Source organism: Carcharodon carcharias, chromosome 6 (genome assembly GCF_017639515.1).
Source record: "Carcharodon carcharias isolate sCarCar2 chromosome 6, sCarCar2.pri, whole genome shotgun sequence".
Lineage (NCBI taxonomy): Eukaryota > Metazoa > Chordata > Chondrichthyes > Lamniformes > Lamnidae > Carcharodon > Carcharodon carcharias.
This window is the reverse complement of record NC_054472.1, coordinates 160,052,872-160,077,304: the sequence shown is the minus strand read 5'-3', so window position 1 is coordinate 160,077,304 and position 24,433 is coordinate 160,052,872. Positions and strand designations below refer to the sequence as shown.

Here is a 24,433-nt window from a genome sequence, read left to right as displayed (position 1 = left end):
CTATGAATATTTCCTTTTCAAATATTTATCCAGTTCTATTTTGAGTGCTGCTATTGAATCTGCTTCTGCCACCCATCAGATAGTGTATTCCAGATCACAGCTCGCTGCATAAGAAAGTCTTGTTGTCTGGTCCTTTTGCCAAGTACTTTAAATCTGTTCTGATGAAAGGCCATAGGCCTGAAATATTAACTCAGTTTCTCCCTCCACAGGTGCTGCCAGACCTGCTGAGTATTTCCAGCATTTTCTGTTTTTTTTATTTCAGACTTCCAGCATCAGCAGTATTTTGCTTGTGTATAACCTTACATCCATGCCCTCCGGTTGCTGACCCCGATTAAAAATTTTTGATAAAGCAAGCAAGAAGAAACTGTTTCCAGTGATTTCCAATGATTCCAACATTTTTGATTATTTTGAATACCTTTGTCTAGTCCCCCTTTAACCTTCTCTGTTCTGAGGAGAACAACCTCAGCTTCTCAAGCCTGTGCACATTACTTTAGTCCCTTATCCCTGGTACCATTCTAGTAAATCTTTTCTGCACCCTCTCCTGATAGCAGTCTGTGAGGGGAGATGTATGTACCTGTGCATGTACTGACAGCAGTCTTTGAGGGGAGATGTATGTACCTGTGCATGTACTGACAGCAGTCTGTGAGGGGAGATGTATGTACCTGTGCACGTACTGACAGCAGTCTGTGAGGGGAGATGTATGTACCTGTGCATGTACTGACAGCAGTCTGTGAAGGGAGATGTATGTACCTGTGCATGTACTGATAGCAGTATGTGAGGGGAGATGTATGTACCTGTGCATGTACTGACAGCAGTCTGTGAGGGGAGATATATGTACCTGTGCATGTACTGACAGCAGTCTGTGAGGGGAGATATATGTACCTGTGCATGTACTGACAGCAGTCTGTGAGGGGAGATGTATGTACCTGTGCATGTACTGATAGCAGTCTGTGAGGGGAGATATATGTATCTGTGCATGTACTGACAGCAGTCTACAAGGCTTTGGCATCTTTTCTAAAGTATGATGCTCAGAATTAAACGCAAAACTCAGGCCTGGCAATGTTTTCATAAAGGTTTAGCATAATGTCCTTGTTCTTCAAATGCCGTGTACATCCAAATCCAGATTATTAATATCAAAAAGAGCAGTGGCCCTAATACCAATCTTGATGAGCACCACTGAGTACTTTTCCCTACTACTCTCTACTTTCTGTCCCTTAGCAGCAGAATGTCTGGTGGAAGACTACTGACTTTCAGCGGAGGCGACTGCAGATAGTCTTGGAGGATGACCTCAGGTAGCTCTGACCATAGAAGACCAGACTTTAGACAGTTTTATCTTGATTCGGGTGTCAGCAGCCTGGGCTAATTGGCTATGGCAATAGGGGCACTAACGGACTGGCAAGGGTGGAATCAAGAAAGCTGCCTTCCTGAGAGGGGACTGCAAATTTGTGCTCTGTGGAGCTGCAGCCACTCTCTTGGGGTAGTGCCATAGCAAACATAGTGACCTGTTGGAGGACAGATTGCTGGACTGCTGTGATAAGCTGTAAGCCCCTTTGTACACTGTAATTCAGTCATAATGGCCTCATTCTCAATTTGCATGGTCGTGAGCTGAGCTTGCACAAGACCAATCTGAGCTTGAACCGCAGCAGTCAGACATTTGGTAGCTTCTGCTTGTGCTGCAATGGAAGCTGAGACATTGGCCATCAGACGCTACCTCATGGTTGGATCCTCAGGTGTGTTAATGGAGTTGTCACCAGTTCCGTGCTAGAAAAGATGGACCTCAAGCTTTGGGCAACACCTGTACCAAGTTGGTGCTGGACTCCTCCATGCTTCCTAACATTGATTACAGGCTTTTCAGTGCATCAAGTGTTTTGATATGTGGACCCATCAGCCACCTTCTATAGCCTGGCCCATTGAAATCCTTGTCTGAGTCCTCGGCAACAGAACTCAGGTGCTACCTCACCCTTCTACAAGCTGGCATCTGCATTATCCTTGCCCCTGGATAACTGCAACATACTTGTGTCCTTTGTCTCACAATGTGCCAACACTGTCTCAGTACTAATACTATAATGTGCGTGCATTGGCAATATCTGAACTAGATGCTGTGAGTGTGAAATCAGGTGATGGTATATTTTCATCAGCACTGCCTTCTTGGTCTTTCTCCACTGCCTAGGCAGGTTTCAGTTCTCAGGATCCGAATGAAGACGGGACCAGGCTAAGAGTCTGGTAGAGGGGAGAGTGAAAATTTAGGAGTGCAAGATTGCACCATCAGTAGCTTGCAAGTTAGAAGAGATTGTGGGATGGAGGGGGATGCTGTATGTAATATGGACAATTAGGTATGAAGATTCCACCATTCCCAAGGAATTTATGCCTGCCTCAGCCTCATTAATGGCTATTCTGATAATGGCCAGCACCATTTCCTCCACTGGGGTTAGGACATGCAGTTGCACATTCCCCCCTTCAGTTAATTCCTGATGCCCCCGGTTCTACACCATATTCTTGTGGAAGAGATAGGCAAGTGTGTCAGTGAGCATTGTATAATATGGCTGTCAAAGTTGAATAGCCGGTAGCGTACGCAAGGTAGTGAGATGTGGCTGTGAGGCTTGTAACAGTGCTAATGTGAGGGCCGGGTGAAGCATGTAAATATTAGGTATGAGTTCTGATTTAGAGAGATTGTTAATAGGTGAGTGATGGGAACATGGTGAATTGAGCAGTGTCTGAGGCTATTGGTGTGGCTAGGATGTGGCATTTGAAGGTGCATTCACCAAAATCGATTTTTTGCGTTTGGTCAATAAACTTCACAGTTAAACTTCTTGCTGCATTGCATTCAGGTCTAAACTTCTGGCAATTATCTCCACAGCTATCTGTTCTCACTGCCTTCATATTGTGTGTTCCTGCCACTACCCCACCACATTGGGATACAGAAAGACATTTCTCCCCCTCTTCACCTCCTCCACCAAGGTTTCAGGAACTGCACTGGAAAACCTTGGCCAATGAACTCTTCCCATAGACAGACATTGTTACAGATGGAGAGAGAGATAGTGGGATAACTTTTCCCCTTTCCCCTCACATCTTAGTTGCCTGCAACAAGATGTGTGTTTAGAGGGAGTGTTTTAAACCTCCTAAGAATTGTGCTTTTAGTAATAGACACGAAGCAGGCTTTTGGGTAAATTTAAATCAGAAGAAAAAAGAACGTTTATTCACACAACACTCTGAAATGTAAACACAATCAAAAACACTCACACACACAAACAAACAACTAGAGATGAATTCTAGAGAACAAAGCATCATGATTATCAGAATGCAAGAAGAAAATTACATGGTTAAATAACCCTTTAAAATGCACACGTTGCAGGCCTGGATGGGTTCTCACTCGTGGTTCTTTGGAGATGAATGGAAGTTGGAAGTCTCTGGATTTCCAGATGAGGTTATGGCTGAGTTTCTGTAGAGCTGACTCTTTGCAGGTGAAAACAAATTAGTGTCCCTCACACTGCCTGGGTTGACTGATTTTTAGGCAGGGTTCTGTTCTTCTGGCTGGTGGAACAGTCCCTGTTGCCCTGATGGTTTCCAGACTGACTTGCTGGCCTCTCTTATGGAGTAATAATACCTGTTATATTAAGCCAGTTTCGACCACATGATGTCAAGTTTCAGAGCCTCCCATTGTACAGATGATGGGTTGGAGCTGGGGTGATTGTGACACAGTGAGGGAATTATTGATAACCCAACAACGTGCCAGCTACAATTGGCTCACTGGAAGACTTTATTTGATATTCCATCCTCACAGCTCTGACAAGCTTGGTTGCTATTGTCTGTTAAACTTCTTACATTGAGCTGGTAAGGGTAGTTAGTTTGCACCTGGGAAATCAATTTGCATTTGAGAACTTTACTGAAGCAGGTTCAGCCGTGAGCTAATTCTTTGTGCAGAAATTACAAATGCTAGTCACCTGACTCCTGACAGCCATTTTAGCAGCATATTGCCCACTTTTGAAAGTCAAATTGCTTACAGTCTGTATCTTGAAAGTTAGGAATATGATCTTTACTGGGCATGACAAACTACAATGCAACTTCCCATTAAGAGGTGCAGGCTGGTGTTAGCAAGTAATGTTATTGGGCCCCATGCTGAAGTGTGCAGTGAAAAAAGCCTGCATTACATTCCATGGGTACAAGGCATTGTGATCCCTGCATAAAAACAAAAAACTGTGGACGCTGGAAATCCAAAACAAAAACAGAATTACCTGGAAAAACTCAGCAGGTCTGGCAGCATCGGCGGAGAAGAAAAGAGTTGACGTTTCGAGTCCTCATGACCCTTCAGCAGAACACTTGTTTTCATTAGATTACATAGGTTAGGATGAAATGGGACATATAGCACAGGAACAAGCCATTTGGCCAAGCAGTACGTGCCAGCATTGATTCTCCACTTAAGTCTCCACCCTTCTTTTCTTATTTGAGTCTGCTATCATAAAGATCTCTTCCCTTCTCCCTCAGATGCTTGTCTAATTTCCTCATAAAATCATCTGTATTATTCACTTCAACCATTCCCTACAGTAGTGGGTTTCACATTCTCACTACTCTTTGGGTGAAGAAGTTCTTCTGAATTTCCGGCCGGATTTCTTAGTGACTGTGTTAATTGGCCTTTGGTTATGCTCTTCCCTAGAAGAGGAAATATTTTCTCTGTAGCTACTCTATCAAAGCCTTTCATAATTTTTAAAGACTTCAATGAGGTCACCCCTCAACCCTTCTTTTTTCAAGGGAAAATAATCCCAGCCTGAGAATCCTTTCTCACTATGTATACCCACATATTTCTGGTGACGTCATTATAGATCTTCTCTGCACCCTCTCCAGTGCTCCTATATCTTTGTTAGAAAACGGCAAACCAGAACTGTACAAAACACTCTGGGCAGAATTTTATGACAGTGGGATTTTACGTTCCCGCTGTCGTCAATGGGATTTATAATGGCTCGCCGCATTTTACAGCCCCGTCCCCGTCAAAACGGGGCCGTAAAATTTTGCCCTCTAAGTGTGGTAGAATCAAGGGTTCAATATGGGTTTTGCATAACTACCTACTTTTCAATTCTATTCTTCTAAAAAATAAAGCCTAGTGCTTGTTTTTATATAGACCTTTAACCTGTAGCCCAACTTTTAGTGATTGATGCATTGTACTCTGCATATAGATTAGGCAAATCAAATTAGTAACAATACCGTAGAGGAGGAATTCCTTGAGTGTATTCGGGATGGTTTTCCGGATCAATATGTTGAGGAACCAACTAGAGAACAGATTATCCTGGACTGGGTGTTGTGTAATGAGAAAGGAATAATTGGCAATCTAGTTGTGCGAGGCCCCTTGGGGATGAGTGACCATAATATGATAGAATTCTTCATCAAGATGGAGAGTGACGTAAACAAAAATAGAAATACCTGGAAAAACTCAGCAGGTCTGGCAGCATCGGCGGAGAAGAGCAAAGTTGACGTTTCGAGTCCTCATGAGACATGAGGACTCGAAACGTCAACTCTTTTCTTCTCCGCCGATGCTGCCAGACCTGCTGAGTTTTTCCAAGTATTTCTGTTTTTGTTTTGGATCTCCAGCATCCGCAGTTTTTTGTTTTTATTATTGGAGAGTGACGTAGTTGATTCTGAGACTAGGGCCTTAATCTTAATAAAGGAAACTACAATGGTATGAGGCACGAGTTGGTTATGCTGGATTGGGAAACTTTACTTAAAGGGATGATGGTGGATAGGCAATGGCAAACGTTCAAAGAGCACATGGGTGAACTGCAACAATTGTTTCTTCCTGTCTGGCGCAAAAGTAAAATAGGAAAGGTGGACAAACCATGGTTTACAAGGAAATTAAAGATAGTATTAGATCCAAGGAAGAGGCATACAAGTTGGCCAGAAAAAGTAACAGACCTGAGGATCGGGAGCACTTTGGAATTCAGCAAAGGAGGACCAAGGGATTGATTAAGGAGGGGAAAATAGAGTATGAGAGTAAGCTTGCGGGGGACATAAAAACTGACTGTAAATGTTTCTATAGGTATTTGAAGAGAAAAAGATTGGTGAAGACAAATGGATGTCCCTTACAATCAGAAACAGGGGAATTTATAATGGGGAACAAAGAAATGGCTGACTAACTAAATACATACTTTGGTTCTGTCTTCACAAAGGAGGACACAAATAACATACCAGAAATGTTGGGAAACATAGGGTTTACTGAGAGGAAGGAACTGAAAGAAATCAGTATTAGTAGGGAAATGGTGTTGTGGAAATTGATGGAATTGAAGGCCCATAAATCCCCAGGGCCTGATAATCTACATCCCAGAGTACGTAAGGAAGTGGCCGTAGAAATAGTAGATTCATTGGTGGTCATCTTCTGAGATTCTACAGGCTTTGGAACAGTTCCTACAGATTAGAGAGTAGCTAATGTAACCCCACTATTTAAAAAGGGAGGTAGAGAGAATACAGGGAATTATAGACCAATCAGCCTGGCGTCAGTAGTGGGGAAAATTCTAGAGTCCATCATAAAAGATTTAATAGCTGGCAGAATCAGACAGAGTCAGCATGGATTTATGAAAGGGAAATCATGCATGACAAATCTACTGGAATTTTTTGAGGGTCTAACTACTGGAGTTGATGAGGGGGAGTCAGCGGATGCGGTTTATTTGGACTTTCCGAAGGCTTTCGATAAAGCCCCACATAAGAGATTAGTGTGTAAGATTAAAGCGCATGGGATTGGGGGTAGTGTGTTGAGATGGATAGAAAACTGGTTGGCAGACAGTAAACAAAGAGTAGGAATAAACGGGTCTCTTTCCAAATGGCAGGCAGCGACTAGTGGGGTACCGCAGGGATCGGTGCTGGGACCCCAGTTATTCACAATATGTATTAATGATTGAGATGAGGAAGCTAAATGTAATATCTCCAAATTTGCAGATGACACAAAGCTGGGTGGGAGGGTGAGCTGTGAGGAGGATGCAGAGATGCTTCAGTGTGATTTGGACAAGCTGAGTGAGTGGGCAAATGCATGGCAGATGCAATATAATGTGGATAAATGTGAGGTTATCCATTTTCGTAGCAAAAACAGGAAGGCTATAAATTGGCTATAAATTAAGAGAGCAGAATGTGCGATGAGACCTGGGTGTCCTCGTACACGAGTCGCTAAAGGTAAGCATGCAGGTGCAGCAGGTGGTAAAGAAGGCAAATGGTATGTTGGCCTTCATAGCGAGACGACTCGAGTACAGGAGCAGGGATGCCTTGCTGCAATTATACAGGCCCTTGGTGAGACCACACTTGGAATATTGTGTGCAGTTTTGGTCTCCTTATCTGAGGAAGAATGTTCTTGCTATAGAGTGAGTACAGTGTAGGTTTACCAGACTGACTCCTGGGATGGTGGGACTGACATATGAGGAGAGATTGAGTCATTTAGGATTATATTTGCTGGAGTTCAGAAGAACGAGGGGGGATCTCATAGAAATCTTTCAAATTCTAACAGGACTAGACAGGGTAGATGCAGGAAGGATGTTCCCGATGGTGGGGGAGCCCAGAACCAGGGGTCACAGTCTGAGGATACGGGGTAGACCATTTAGGACTGAGATGAGGAGAAATCCCTTCACCCAGGGAGTGGTGAGCCTGTGGAAGTCACTACCACAGAAAATAGTTGAGGCCAAGACATTGTATGTTTTCAAGAAGGAATTAGATACAGCTCTTGGGGCGAAGAGGATCAAAGGATATGGGAGAAAGCAGGAGCAGGCTATTGACTTGGATGATCAACCATGATCATAATGAATGGTGGAACAGGCTTGATGGGCAGTGTGGCCTACTCCTGCTCCTATTTTCTTTGTTTCTATGTATTCAGATCCCTTTGTTCCTCTAACCCACCTAGACTCAATCCCGTGACCTCCCTATTCTTCCTACCAAATTGTACTACCTCAAATTTATCAGTGTTGAAATTCATTTGCCAATTACTTGCCCATCCTACAAGTTTATTAATGACCTCCTGTAATTTGTTGCAGTCCTCCTCAGTATTGACTATCCCACCCCCACCAGTTTGTCACCCCAAAATTAAAAATTGTGCTTTTGGTTCCAGAGCCTAAATTGTTAATGTAAAATGTGAATAGCAGTAGTTCCAGCATTAATACTTGTTGAACACCGCTTCCCACCTCCTGCCACTATGAATAACAACCCTTTATTGCCACTGTCTACTTTCTGTCTTGAAACCAGCTAGTAATCCATTCTGCTACCTGCCCCCGACTCCACATTCTCTGATCTTACTCATTAATCCATTATGGAACATCTTCGTGAAGGCCTTTTTTGGGAGCTGTGCAGTTTAGCCCCCTTTATCATTTGAAGAAAATTTTGACAGTCTCCGTTTTGATAATCAGCACTGAACACAGCTTTGAAGCATTCCTAGCGTGACAGACATTTTTGTAGGCATTCAGAAGCTGTAGGAGCACTTGGAGGGCAGCAAAGAAAAATTCACTCTTGATGTAATGAGTAGAAGGACGAGCTCTCAAACTGGCTCAACTTTTGAATGAATTATTTTGTTGTGTCAGCCATTTGCTCAGTGGTAACGCTCTTGCTCTGAATCAGAAGATTGTGTGCTTGTTCCACTGCAGACACTTGAGAGCAAAATCTAGGCTGAGACTCGACTGCAATGCTGAGGGAATGCTGCACTGTTGAAAATGTTGTCTTTTGAATGAAGCTGAATTGTCCCCTCAGATGGACCCCAAGGCATTGTTTGAAGAAGCACAGGGAAGTTCTCCTGGTGCTTAGCCCCTCAACTAAAATCACTTCAACAGATTATCTAGTCAATATCACAATTTGTAGCAGCTTGCTCTCCACACAATGGCTGCTTTGCTTCCTGCATTATAACAATGATTAGAATTATAAGGCATTTAAATGGAGGTAAAGTGCTTCTGGACATCCTGAGGTGATGAAAGGCGTTATCTAATTCTAAGTCTTTTACTTGAGTGTAGAAGAGGGGAAAACTGAAGCAAGGTTAGAAGATAGTAGTAAAGCCATGGCTCAGTGGGTAGCACTTGTGCCTTATAACTTGATAGTAATGAGCTTGTGCACATTTCATGCACATTTATGCCTATTTTAACAATTCCAAAGTGTACCCAAAAGTGTCCTGGGACCAGGCCCAAAAGGGTACATTACCTCTCCAAAGGGGTAACCTAGTCATTCAAATGAATCCACCAAGTTCAGACCCACTCTTACCTGGTCTAATCCGCACACTTTGGGCAGAATTTTTCATTTGGCATGTGGGCCATGAAATAGCGCGTGATGACATTGGATGAGCTTCCCGACGTAGTTGCGCACTCGCGCAATATTGCGGTCAGCAGGCACGTGTGAGAGTCTGCAGCGTGCCCGCCGACAGTTAAGAGGCCTATTAAGGGCATTAACGTATTAACCGTGATTTTTCGCTGCCCATCCAGCGTTCCAGTTGATGGGTGAGTGAATCGGCCAGGCGGCCTTTGCCTTTTTTGTGGAAGCTTCACCCAATGGCGGGATGAGGTTTCTGATATTAATTGAAATATATAAAAACGTTTGCACAGAATGTCCATGTTGCCTATGTTCAGGTGACTGTCTCTGATGCCTGGACGTTTTTTCCGGATTTTAAAATCTAGTTTTATTGGATTTGAATTCTGCAGCTCCCTGAGGCAACTTTCTGCCTTCAGGGAGCTTTCATTCCGCCCTCACCCATGGCCGCGCTGACTTCAGCGCTCGCCCTCCTCCCTCCCGCTCTTCACCAGCTGAGCATTTCAGCCAGCTTGAAATTGTGGTTGGTGGCCGATCGCGGTTGGCGGTCCATTCCCCGCCACTCACAGGCCCACCGACCGTGCCCGCTCGCTGAGCTGAAAATTCAGGCCTTTGAACTTCACACTCTGTCAAAATCCCACTTCAGTGGAGGCAGCTGATGATTTAAATGGCCAGCTGACTTTGTAAACTGTGCATGTGCGAACCTCGACCCAATTCTATTCCCACCCCAGCGAAAGTAGGGAGTGCCATGTTTGGGGTTGGGGTGATGGGAGTGGAACTTCAGAATTCTTGGCTCCTCTGCCATTTTCATCGCAATGGAGAGGCTCTCTATTGCGGCCACAATCCAGGCCACAAGGTTTAGTTCGAATCGCAGTCCGGGGCCTGAGTACACAAATCATGTTGGCACTCCAATGCAGCACAGAGGAAGCGCTGCACTGTCACAGATGCCATCTTTCAGACGAGATGCTAAACCAAACCCTCATCTTCCTGTTTGGGTGAACACGAAAGATCCTATGGCACTATTTCAGACAAGAGCAGCGGAGTTACCCCTGGTACCCTGGTTAATATATATCCCTTAACATCACAAAAAAATCTGATAATTGTCATATTGCTGTTTGTGGGTGCTTCTGCAAATTGGCTGCTGCATTTCCTACATGAGAACAATACATCTCATTAGTACTTCATTCATTGGCCACAAAGCACTTTGAGATGTCCTGTGGTCAGGAAAAGTGCTTTCTAAATGTTAATCTGTGTTTCTTCCAAACTTAGTGTTGTCCAAGATGAAAGTAGGGATGTTGGTCATGTTCTCAGAGAGTGTAATGCTGCCTCAGTAATGGTGCTTTGGGTTTAGCAATCTGCAGCTTCTGAAGCTCCATCTTGTGGTTGAAGTGTGGAGCTGCAGGTTTGACTGGGGCTAGTGATACCTGTAGCTGTTTGCTTAATAATTGCCCATCTAGGGGGCCTGACAGAATGCTGAATTCCAAATTAGGAGTGCATGACGTGCAGAATAAATTTAGTGTAATGTAAATTTAAGATTCTGAGAGAGTGACAAAAAACCTCATTAAAAAGTGAGCAGGTAGAATATTAAGGTACCAATTCAGTGGCATACAATTTTCCTTTAACAATGCTGCTGGCACTTATGCTGCAGTTGAAGGCAGTGGCTCTGCATCAGAAGAACTGCACTGCAATTCGTAAGCAGAATATGGCTAACCCCTTCCAAAGGACAGAGAATCCACTGGCACGTTGCGATTCCCACCAATTTTTATGTCCCTTGCACTCACTGAGGAGCTGCTGATAGATAAATAGCATTTTAATTCTTTTATTAAACTTGATATCTTATCAGTTGTATTCCTATGCAAAGGCTTGCACAGAGTGCAGTGATGAATGGTTACCAGCATATTTCTTAAATGCTTTTTCTTTCTAATTTTACTGCTGGTTCTGAAGGCAGTGACATGCTAAGTTGCATATTAGTGGTCCTCCAATGTTCCAAACAATCAACTAGACTAAACTGTTATATCCTGATCATGTGAGTACCTTTCAGTAACATTATCCTTATCCTTCTTTGACGTTCACAAATGGACATTTCTAGCAGGTATTGTAGCACGAGTACTAGCAGCAGGAAATGCTACCTTTCTGCTACCTCACACCACCACCCCTTTTCGCCCTACCCCACCCTCCCAACCTTCACCAACTCCCAACAATTGATGTTAATACCTTAGTCACGGGCCTGACTGAGATCTGCATACACAACACAGACCAAGGATCAAACTTATGATCTTGCCCAGCCTGTGTGGCTCAGTGCTACATTATATAACCTTGTTGGTAATACTCCCATCTCTTTGCTAGAAGGACTTGATTGCACTGTCCATTGAAATGTCAGAGATGCCATCCTTCAAATGAGATATCGGAACATTTAGCCCCTTGAGCCTGTTCCAGCATCATTCAATGACATCATGGCTGTTCTGTGATCTAACTGCTAGCATAACCCCATATACCATGATTAACATAAATCAATTAATCCCCTATTTAAAATTAACAATTGGCTCAGCAACAAATGCCATTTGAGGAAGAGTGTTCTGAACTGTACCATCCTTAAACCAATGCTCTTGTTCAGCTGGAAATTAAAGTTCCTCTGGAACAATTCCAAGAAGCATTCCACCCTCATCCTGCACCATCAAAAGCAGAATAACTGGCCATCCTGTTTACATATTACTGAAATTCTGAATAAATTAATTTTTTTCTTTATTCTTTCATGGAATGTAGGCGTCACTGGCAAGGGCAGCATTTGTTATCCATTCTTAATTGCCCTTGAACTGAGTGGCTTGTGAGGCCATTTCAGAAGACAGTTAGGAGTCAACCACATTGCTGTTGTTCTGGAGTCACATGTAAGCAAAAGCAGGTGAGAATGGCAGATTTCCTTCCCTAAAGGGCATTAGTGAACCAGATGGGTTTCGGTGATAATTGATGATAGTCTCATGGTTACCATTACTGAGATTAGCTTTCACTTCCAGATTTATTAACTGAGTTCAAATTCCACCAGCTGCAATAGTGGGAGTTGGATTCATGTCCCCAGAGCATTAGCCTTGGTCTCTGTGTTAATGGTCCAATGACATTACCACTATGTTGCCACTTCTTTGTGATGTTTTGATGCTGTAATGAAGCAGATTATTGCAAGCATTGTTTTTGGTAATGTGTCTATCCAGTAAGCCACTGGGATGTGATGTGGCTATTTTTAACCTCCTGGTGATAGCATGACTGAGACTTGAATATAGCTTTATGTTCTGCTTCGAAAGCAGAGATCAAGGGCCATTTAAATAGTCCAAGGTCCTTAACTCGCCATTTGGAAGTCACAAATTGATGGAGTAGACATAAAAGCTCTTGAAGGGAGGATAAGATCTGTTTAAGTGTAATGATCAGAAGTTTTTTTATTCCTGTTCTTTAAACAAGATAAAAACAGATAAAGCTGTCAGTGAGAGTTCAAAAAAAGAACCCTCTTCTGGACTGTTTTGATTGTAAGGTATCTGTTGTAGGGTAGGAAAAAAATTACCATCTGTTCATACAGTTTCAATAGCGATCTTTGTTGACATTTCTCAAAGGCTGTTATGTCATTATGACGTGAGTTTCAAAAGCAATAGTTATCTCAGCAGGGTGGGGGGGGTGGGGGGAGTCTGAGTTCACGGCTTTAATGAAATTTAAATAGGCTACTATATGATTAAATGTCTTTTATGTGGGGTCTGAATAGAAGTTTGTTTGTTTTTATAAGAGATTAACCACTTGAGATTTAAAAGCTTTGAATTGGTTTGATGTTTGAGGTTTGTTTCACTATCAAGCGTGTATGCTTTAGAGTTGTATTCGTTTATTAGAAGTTATTTTTCCTCTCTCCAAACACCTCCTGATGTCTATCCATGGTGGAAACTGGTTGAGTTTTTTATCTTTCATGGGATGTGAGCATCGCTGGCAAGGCCAACATTTATTGTCCATCCCTAATTGCCTTTGAACTGAGTGTCTTGCTGGGCCATTTCAGGGGGCAGTTAAGCGTCAACCACATTGTTGTGGATCTGGAGTTACATGTAGACCAGACCAGGTAAGGATTGCATATTACCTTCCCTAAAGGACATCAGTGAACCAAATGGGTTTTTAAGACAATTAGTAGTGGTTTCATGATCACCATCACTGAGACTACATTTCAATTCCAGATTATTAATTGAATTTAAATTCCACTAGCTGTCCTGGTGGGATTTGAGCCAGTGTCCCCTGAATATTAGACTGGGCTTCGAGTCCAGTGAGACTACTCTGCACTTTCTACCCCAAAGTGTCAGTGGATGTGGCATGGGTGGGTGGGAGGGAGCATGAACTAGCATGGACAGGCCATGAGGGTACAAGCGGGCTTAGGGGTGGGCAAAGGGCATGAGTGAAGGAGCAATGGAGAGGTTTGTAGCGGGGGTGGGGGTTGGGGAGTGGTGAGGAGTTGAGTGGTGAGGATTAGAGGTTCGAAAACAACTAGGTCGAGTCCCACCGAACCAAGGCGGACCTTTTAACCAGCTCACCTCGGCACCTAGCTGCCCCTGTGGCTGCCTCCAGTATGCTTCTAGAGGCAGCTGGCTTGACTCTATCTTGACCCCATCTCCCGGAGCAAAAATAGCATGTAAGGGGGCACCTAATACCTTGGTGGGTCTTCCAGACACGAGCAACCCATCTCTCTTGTGAAAATCTGGCCCTAAGTTTGCTTACAACTGATGTAAAACAAGCCTACCATGACTTAATTTATGCTTCTGTCAATCTTGAATCTTGGTGTTATATTGACTACTTGCCATTTCAATGCCATGATTTTCATATTTCATATTTCAATCGAAAATTTGTGGCCTGCATCTCCGCAATCTCCTCTCTGATTACTTTCAATAACAGAAGATACACACAGTAATGCTCCAGTGACTTGTCTACCTTAAGTTTTCCTTTTATTTGCTAGACCCAATTTATTTTTTGATAGTTGTCTCTCTGGCATTGTTCCATATCCCCCTCAATTGCACCATTGTTCTCAATTTCACCATCCTTTGTAAAAATAAACAGCATATTCATTTAATATCTCTCATGCATTCATCCACCACAATTTGACTTCTTCCTCAATCCTACCTGCCTCATAGCTATTCTCTTATATTTTACATGCTTATCAAAGCCCTTCCTGTTTCCTATTTTCAAGCGTTTTTCATTTTTATTCATTTTTAGGTGTTCTCCCTTTTCACTTTCTTACTGCCCTTTCAATATTCCTCATATTATATGTTCTATTGTCAGCTTTAATTTAATCAGATGTCACCTTTTAAGTTTCAAATTTAGAGAACACCTGATTTGTTGTTCGGGTTGCAGTCATCAGGACAGATGTAAGAATACCAAATTTCTTAATGCCAAATGGCTACCCCAATCAGATCATCGTTCGCTACGTATTACGCACACTCAAAATGGCCCACGACGGCCACCTTCAGGCCTGAAATGTGTTATATTATTATTATTGTTTGTCATTGGAATGTATTTATTTTGTATTCTTTTGCAACGCCTATTTTAAAATTTGGTTATCTGTTGGCCTATTTCTAACTTTTCTGCCCTGTTATTTTTGAAACAGGTCCCTTTTTGCCATTTTACATTTTTGCCATTTTTCACATCAGAGCTCTTACATTTGATTCATTCATAACATTTTTATTCTTACGTTGAACTCAGCAATGTGTTGTTGCAGGTTCCTAATTTTCTCCGATTTTCATGTCCAATACTCCATTCCACTTCCCAAAGTTAAACCAAACAACAAATGCATCAGGAGCATCAGCTGTGGCTCAGTTGGTAGTACATGGTTCAAAATCCATTCCAAGGCTTGAATACCAAATCAAAGCTGACACACTGGTGCAGCACTGAGGGAGTGCTGCACTATTGGAGGTGTCGCCTTTTGGATAAGATATTAAACAGAGCCCCCATCTGCTTGCTTGGATGGATGTACAAGTTAGCATAGCACTACTTCAAAGAAGATGTGTAGGTGTGTTATCCCTGGTGTCCTGGCCAATATTTATCATTCAATCAATTTCACAAATATAGATTAGCTAGGCATTATCACATTTCTGTTTGTGGCAGTTTGCTGTGTACATATTGGCTGCTGTGTTTCCTACATTACAGCAGTGACTGCACTTCAGAAAGTACTTGATTGGCTGTAAAGCACTTTGAGTGGTTGTGAAAAATGCTACGTAAATGCTCCTTTCTTTTCTTGTCTTGTTGAACTGGACACATAGAAACTTGGAACACTAGAGGCTGGATTTTTGGGAGCTTCTGTGGTCCTGCAAAAATGGTGGGAGGGATTTGGATCTTGAAGTACCATTCCCATTTCTGTCAGATTCCATTTTCACCGGTAGGGTAGAGGGTGGGATGAGGCTCGCACATGAGGGAAACTCGAAACAGCAGGGCTATTTTAACTCAGCACTGTGTTCAAATAGACTGTTTTTGGTGCAGCAAGGACCTTATCCCGCAGTGTGGAAGTCATGAATCAGTAGAGAGATCATAATTGCTTTCGAAGGGCGGATGAGGTCTGTAGAACTGTAAAGCTGTCAAGTTATTTAAATGTCCTTCCCTTCAATTTTTAAAATTTCCATCCCTTCAGTTTTTTTTAAATGCCTGCCTGTGTTTGAGAATTTGAAAAAAAAATCTCTTCCAGCTGTTTCAGTAGCTGTTTGTTGACATAACCCTAGATGCTATTATTATAGCATTATTAATGGTCGGCTGGTTTCTACAGCATATTATTACAGTGGCGGGGGGGGGGGGGCATTGTATGTTCACAGTTTGATAGTTAAAAAAGTTTATTAAAGAATTAACTGTCTTTGATAGGGGCTACAAATACAAATGTTTGTTTTATAAAGGATTGTGTATTTGAGTGGATTTGAATGTATTGAATGTGCTTTCTTGAATTGGACTGTTTTTTGATATAGTGAACTCTGGAATAGATAATTAGAACTTCACTTCATTTCATCGCAGCATGGTGCTTGAGGTATGCCTATGGTGGATGCTGGGTGAGTTGGCATGGAGGGTATTAGGACACAGGGTGGTGGGTAGGTGTCGTGAGTTGGCACTAAGTTGGCATCAGGGTTAAATGGTGCCATGAGATGGGTGGAGGGATCATGGGTTGTCATGGAGGATATGAGGGGCCATTGAGGCTGAGTGGGGGTGTGTGGATTGGCATGAGTTAATAGGTAAGGCCATGGAGAATGGCTGGAGGGTTGAGGGTTGCTAGAGGGCCTAACCTATAGGGAAAGAACTGGGATCAAGTCCCAGAGAATTTTCTCCCATTGGCGAAAATGGGATCTTGCAAATGGGAATGGTACTTCGAGATCCAAAGCCCATCTTAACATTTGGCAGCACATATGACTGCCTAAGATTTGTGTCTAGGCCAGCAGGTCCCACACCATCCCATACCCCTCCCCAGGAGTGAAAGTTGCGTCATTCAGAGCACTTGTTCCTGAGGGAAGGTGCTGCAAGCCGGGATATTTCCCGACTCTACCTGCCTCAGGAGCAAAAATCTGGCCCTAGAAACTAAATATGCCCCCAAGACTGCTCCTGGAAGGCAGTCTCAACTTTGCGTGTTTTCTTTTATTCTGGTTTATTTTGGCTAGCTCAGATCGGCCAATATTTTTGCCCTGTTGTTCTGGCTGAGGTTATTTTTGCATATCTCTGTCTCCTACATTTCTCCCTTCTGTCTTATTTCCACTGTTAGGTGACTTGTAATATGCATGCTAATCTTAGCATGTTATTAATTAGTTGCTTGATAATACAGAACTTGAGTATTGCTGAAGAAAGAGACATGTTGAAGCTTTTCATCTGGCACTCATCAGGACAGATGCAAGAATGCCAAATTTACAAAGGCCACATGGCTACCCCAGTCAGGTCATTGCTTGCTGCAGATTGCACATACTCCCAAAAGGCCCACAGCTGCCACATTGAGACTTGAAAAGTTCCCTGTCTACCTCAAATTACCCCAAAAGGGTAAAGCATCTCAAAAAATTTGAGCAACACGTGAAACTAGCTGTTTCACGCTGCCACTATGCAGTAGCAACACAAATGGTATTTTTCACTGACAGGGTGCTGCTTTTAAGCTAAAAAGACATTGTGCCTACCACACAAATGAGTAATGTGATATATGAATTTCAGTGCTGGTACAATGCCAGGTCTGTGGGCCATAATTTCCAATGATTGGTGGATAATATCAAACAGCATCTCCCTTCAGCTATTTGCGATAGGCAGACTGTACGCAACCAACCCATGCTTGCAAAACTCATAACACAATGTCTAACGTTATATGTGGTTCCGTGATTGAGCAGCACTTGCTGAACAATCCTGAGTATGCTAAAAGATCACACTAACAACCAGTTTAGGATTATCATTCAGGCCCATAATGTGGCTCACTTATGCTTACAAGAATCTGCCATATATTCATTACACAGGAACCTGTCCTCTGCAGCAATGGGAACATGTCCAGATTTGTACCTTTTTTGAGTTAAATAAAAGCATAGAGGACAATAGCTCTGTAGTGCATTCTCCATTGCAGCACCTCAAACAATCAGAGTCAATTGTCAACGAATCAACATCCTTTTCTCAGGGAGTATAAATTGTTGCTCCCTTTGAAATTTGGTATACCTGCTTTTGTCCTGATGAGTGCAAGAAAAAAAGCTTCAACAGCTTGTTTTTTTTCCAGCTATGTGAGTGGGAGTAGAAACTCTGGCCAATTTTCACCTTCTGAAACATAACCCAGTGTGCTTGATGCCAATTATGGTGCCTATACTGTTGTCTTAATTAAGATTATCCAATCCAACAGTGCTCAGAAATTGAACCTAAGCCTTTTGCTTTACAGTTGCACATATCACTTGCCAAATGGGAAATTGCAAGAGCTGGTAGGTGTATTTTAAAATAATTCCAAAGAATTCTAATTAATTAAAACTCAGAGAAGTGGCAGGTTGGAGAAAATCTATGCTTGGGAATTGAGATGCACAATAGAATTGGTAAAGATGTTGCAAGCACAGAAGGCTTAGCTGAAACAAATATTGAGAAAATATTATCAATGGAGAAAGCAGTGAGATAAAAAAAAAACACTTCCTGCAGAATAGAGAGCAGAAAAGACAACATCAAAAAAATAAATGACAAGTTCAGGAAAAAGAAAAAGGATCAATATGCCACAAAAAAGTCAGGATTTAATGGTATTTATGTGACTGCACAGAATAGCCAACACTTAAATGGAGGGTTAGATGCATGAATAATTTTTGTTTAATTCATGGCCAGCATTTATTGCCCACCCCCAATTGCCCTTGAGAAGGTGGTGGTGAGCTGCCTTCTTGAGCCGCTGCAGTCCATGTGGTGTAGGTACACCCACAGTGCTGTTAGGAAGGGAGTTCCAGGATTTTGACCCAGTGACAGTGAAGGGACGGCGATATATTTCTAAGTCAGGATGGTGTGTGGCTTGGACTTGAACTTGCAGTTGGTGGTGTTCCCATCTATTTGTTGCTCTTGTCCTTCTAAATGGTAGCAGTCATGGGTTTGGGAGGTGCTGCCTAAGCAGGCTCGGTGAATTCCTGCAATGCATCTTGTAAATGGCACACACTACTGCAACTATTCGTAAGTGGTGGAGGGAGTGAATGTTAGTGGATGTGGGGCCAATCAAGAGGGCTGCTTTGTCCTGGATGGTGTTCTGCTTCCTGAGTGTTGTTGGAGGTGCACTCATTCAGGCAAGGGAGAATATTCCAACATGCTCCTGACCTGTGCCTTGTAGATGGTGGATTGGCTTTGGGGAGTCAGGAGATGAGTTACTCGTTGCAGGATTCTTAGCCTCTGAGCTGCTCTTGTAGCCACAGTATTTATGTGGCTAGTCCAGTTCAGTTTGTGGTCAATGGTAACCCCCAGGATGTTGATAGTGGGAGTGAAATGGTGCGTGATAATATCAGGCGAGCGTCCTGACATCATCGCGCACTCTCGCCATCTTTCGGTTGGTGGGTGTGCGTGAAAGGTGGCAGTGCTCCCGCTGACAATTAAGAGACTATTAAGACCCTTAAACAAGTAATTAATTTGTATTTTTTGCTGCACGCTCAACTGTTCGCTTGGCGGGTGGGCGAATAGGCCAGGTGGCCTTTGCGTTTTTTACGAAATCTAATCCAAGGATGGGATGAGGTTTCCAACAGTAATTAAAAAAAGAAGCAATAAAAAATGTTTTAACATCATTTTAAACATGCCCCTCTTCATAGTGACTAAGTCACATGTGGTGACATGTTTATATAATTTGTAAAATGTTTAGTTTTCATTTTAAAATTCTTCAGCCCCTGGAGGCAGCTCTGTGCCTTCAGGGAGCTTTCAGTACGTGCTCTCCTGCACATGCGCTGACTTCAGAGCTCGCACTCCTCCCACCCCAACCCCAGCAGCGCTGAGGCTCTCAGCATGTTTTTCATGCTGACTGGCCAGTAATTGTTGTTGGAGATGCACTCATCCAGGCAAGTGGAGAATATTCCAACACACTCCTGACCTGTGCCTTTTAGATGGTGGATTGGCTTTGGGGAGTGCCCCAATGAGAGGAATATCCTGCCCCATGTTTGGGCCATATTAAGGTAGAATAGTGTGCCACGACTTACTGCTTATGCTGGCCCCATGCATATTGACCCTGTGGGCAAGCTATGGAAGGTGATCAGTGCAAATGGCCTACTGCAGCATGAGCCAGTGTCTTCAGTGGAGGAGTAGAGAAAACTGACAAACCAAAACACTTTCCCAACTGACACGAGCACAGTGGGCAAAAAGCCTAATTCTCTGTGGTAAATTTTGCTGGCCCACCTGTTTGTGAACCTATTACTTCATTGCTGGTCATGTTAACAAGAGAGATAATGTTTCTTTGCTGCAATATTTCTGTTTCATGTTGTAATATTTCTCTTTGTAGGCTGTGCAGCATGTAAATATATCCTAAGCCTCAGGCTAGACAGGTCAGCCATATGCCACATTGGCCTTTTTAGGTGTGATTGTTGGGGTTAGGACTTATTTCTTCTGAATTTCTAGTCCATTATCCCCGGTATGTGTATAGCTGGGATGTGGAGACGGATTCAATTATGGTTTTCAGTGGTGAATTGGATAAGCACCTGAAGATAAAAAAAAATGTGCAAGGTTATGGGGAAAGGGTAGGGGAGTGGGACAAACTAAATTGCTGTTGCAAAGAGTGGCGTGATCTCGATATGCTGAATAGTCTCCTTCTGTGCAGTAATTATTCTGTGGTTCTAATGGAAGATAAATGTGAACAGACATCATTTATGATTGATGTCTGCCTATAATATGCATAATGCTTATTTCTGTTGGTGATTATGATAGGTGCAGGAAGCCTTTACTAAAAACAGGTGGTATCTTAAAAATATTATGGCACAGTGAAAATAACAGCCTTTGGACTTCCATGCTATTTTCTGATGCTGATACAAAATATGTAGTAAATCATTAACATGCCCATGCAAAACGAGCAACCAGCTTGTCAGACAACTATTAGATGTTAAAGTGATGATCTGAAGGGGAACACAGAGTACTATTTTTGAAGGTTGCTTGGCAAGTCATTTTGTGCATTTTAAAAAAAAAACATTTTCTTCTGACACTGCAGTATTTTATGTTTGTCTTAGAAAATTTGGACGATAGGTTTCCATATGGGAACCCTGCTCTATTTATTTCTTGCAGGAAGAGAAGGAGAAGCAGCAGAGGGAAGTAAGGTAGGTGCGGTTGCACCCCGAATGGACTGCATTTGTTTGTTGCTTTCCTTCCAGCTGCAAATTTAGGCAGAGGAGCACTTCTTTAGATTTGTCAGAAGAACTCTGTTAATAGGCTCCAATTCACCAAGAAGATAGTGGCAGAACTGGGCTGCGAACTGTAATTTGATTTACAGCCGAGTGCCACCACAGGCAAGGCATTGCTAGAGGCTGTGAAGGTTACAGTGGTCCTTAGATTTTAGGCCTCAGGCTCATTCCAGGCATGTTGCCCTGCTGCCACAAGGCGGAGGTACTAAGCAGGGCAGCCTCCCTTGCATTCACTGAGTATGTATTATTATTCATAATGGAAGGGGGATTGGGTACTGTACCCCCATTGTTTACATCAAGGGGCCACAAAAGATTGCCCTAGAGCTAAAGAAGCCCCCAACATCATGCTGGTGGGTGGAAACTTTGCAGTTGTGGTTTGCAGCATGGCTTCCTGTGGTCCAGAAGGCTCCTGAGTGACTCTGTTATTCAGCTGAATTCATGCCTGCTGCTCTGCCATGGAAATATAATCTCCCATGAGCACTTTGACAAGTAAGAGTTGATCAAAGAGAGTCAGTTTAGAATCATAGAATGATACAACACAGAAGGAGGCCATTTGACCAAGTGTGCCTGTGTCAGCTCTTTGGTTGCACAATCCAATTAGTCCCACTCCCCTGCTCTTTTACCATAGTCCTGTAAATGTTTCCCTGTCAAGTATTTATCCAGTTCTGTTTTGGAAGTTGGTATTGAATCAGTTTCTGACATCCTTTCAGGCAGTGATGTCCAGATTATAACAGCTTGCTGCTTAAAATAAATGTTCCCTCATGTCACCACACTTTAGGAAGGATGTGAGAGTCCTTGAAAGGGTGTAATGGAGATTTACCAAATCATTCTGGGGATAAGAGATTCCAACTACAAGGTTATGTTACGTCCATAAGACAAGAAAAACATAATAAATTGTTCAAATCAAACCTTACATTCTGCTTATTTAAGAAGACATTTTGCTGCACGAAAAACATGGCTGCTACAGGTCACATGATTTGCAAGTTGGCTACAGCTCTGGAAACTTCCAACAGTAATTACAGGACAAAGCTCAACCCTCATCCTTGTGGAGTCTCACACCTATCATTGTGTGGACCCATTACAATCAATGGATTAAGGGAGTAGCAGACTTTTAAGTCTTCTCAGCCTCAACTTAAAACAAAGAAAGAGCCATCAAAACTATTTATACCCGTGGAGGCGCTAATAGCCACCGTCTATCTCCTAAGGCAAACAATGGGTTTTGGCCAGAGACATAGGGCAGAAATTTTTGCTAGGTAGGTGGGTACGCGCCCGACCCACACGAGCGTGAAATGATGCCTTTGCTGTCAGCTGAGCGTGCCGATGTCAACATGCAATTGCTTAATAGTTCAGTCGGTGGGTGCGTGCTGGAGTTGGCTGTGCGCCCGCCGACAATTAAATAAATAATCAATTCCCCTACATTTTTCACTGCCCATACAATCTAATGGCTGGCGGGCAGGTGAAAAGGCCAAGTGGCTTTTGCAATTTTTGGAAACCTCATCCACGAGCGGGATGAGGTTTCCAACATCAAATAAAAATAAAATAACTTTTTTTACAATTGAATTAATAACATGTCCCTGCTCATGTGACAGTGTCACATGAGGGAACATATTTTATTACATTTTAATTTTCATTATTTCCTTTTTTTAACAACACTTCATCTCCTTAAGGTAGCTCTGTGCCTCAGGGAGGGTAGGAAGTACTCACTCGCATTCATGCACGACGTTCGCACCCAGCCCGCACGCCCTCCCTTGCCCCCTGACAGCACAAGGAGCGATGAGCGGTCCGGTGCCAATCGCGGGCGGCAGTTGGCTTTCTGACTGCCCTCACCCGCCCCTGCCGAGCCCGCCTGCCAAGTGCAAAATTCTGCCCATAGAAACTGATTGCTAATCCTTATCAGTTATGGCTTATCAGTGGGCAACACTGCATGACCTAAACTCCCTTGGAAAGTTTTAATGTTATTATTGCTGGACTCCCTATTAACATACAGCCTGTCAACACCAAAGCAGGACTCCAGGATGACATCAAAGCCTGCCTCAAGTCAAAACTTCCTCAAAGCCTGCTTCTCTGAAAGATTCCTGCCATTGTCTGTAGAGCAGACCAAGGGCAGAATTTTCCCCCCCATTGGGAGGGAAGTTGATGGGCGGGCGCGCTTCCGATCGGCGCCCCCCAATCGGAGGCACGGCACCATTTTACATGAGTAGGTCAATTAAGGTCCGCTCAGCATGACATCCGCTATGCGCTTCCTGTGCGGGCAGGAGGGAACCCCAAAATCGAGAGTGCGCTCATTCGCGCATGCGTACGAAAAAGTGCGCTCATCTCCCTGAGGCTAAGTGCTGCTTCAGGGGAGATCGCCTCTACTTTCAAAAATATTAAAAATAGAGAAAAAATAATTCCCGTACATGTCCCAACTCTTGTGACAATGTCACTTGAGTTGGGACATGTTCATAATTTCCAAGAAAATTTGATTAAAATTTCTAAAACCCTACATGAAACCTCGTCCTGCCTGTGGATGAGGTTTCATGTTTTTTCTATTTCCCACCAGGGCTCCTCACCTGCCCGCCAACCTTAATGTTGGACGGGCAGGTCCACCGATTACTTTAATTGATCTGTCAATGGCCTCGATTGGCCATTGACAGGTTGGCGGGCACGCAGCTGATTTTGCTGCGCCCCCGCCTTCCTGAAAATTTAAGTGGGGCGGGATGACATCGAGCGTTCCGCCTGATGTCACCGCGTGTCGTTTTACACGTCGGCGAGTGGATCCCGCCCCCGTTCACCGACGATAAAATCCTGCCCCATGTCTCTGTATACCAACCTCATCTTGCTGCGTCATCACCAACTTTGAAGGAAATTGACAGTCCCTGTTTTCAGCTAGCTGAACCTGCCTGAACTGTAACTCCTATGTGAAGGAACCCTCTCTGGACTCTGACATTCATGTGAATTAATATCTATATCTTTGGTTATTTTTGGTTTTAAGTTATTCCTAGTTGTAAAACCCTTTTCTGTTTCCTTTTGTGCTTGTGTGGGTATATGTGTTTGCGACAACCGTCCCCTGTGTTTGTATGTATGAATAAACAATGCTTCTGATTTAACCCTAAAAGGATTTTGCTGCAAGTCGCTTTAAAATTAACTTGACAAACAGAGAGTTTGGGGAAACATGCCACAACCTATTTCAAAAATTCAGATGCCTCTGCTTGTAGACAGACAACGAGAAAAATGAAGGAATTCAGTTTGCCTCTCTCCCCTGCCCGTAAGTTAGGTGAGAGAAACTAGGGTTCTTCTCCTTGGGGCAAAGGAGATTTGATAGAGATGTACAAAATCATAACGGGTCTTGATGAGATAGTTGGAGAAAAGCTGTTCCCATTAGC

General features: G+C 43.2%; 1 protein-coding gene across 2 annotated transcripts in view; it reads left to right on the top strand.

Moving 5' to 3' along the window:
- LOC121279235 (protein FAM135B-like) overlaps nt 1-24,433 on the top strand; it is a 454,418-nt gene that overhangs the window by 93,078 nt on the left and 336,907 nt on the right. Inside the window, exon 1 of one of the 2 annotated variants that reach the window (XM_041190289.1) lies at nt 12,102-12,145. The exons of the other annotated variant lie outside the window; for it this stretch is intronic. The gene's annotated coding sequence lies outside the window, so the exon portion shown is untranslated. Of the gene's footprint in view, nt 1-12,101; nt 12,146-24,433 lie in introns of those variants that run through there. 2 annotated transcript variants of the gene reach the window in all.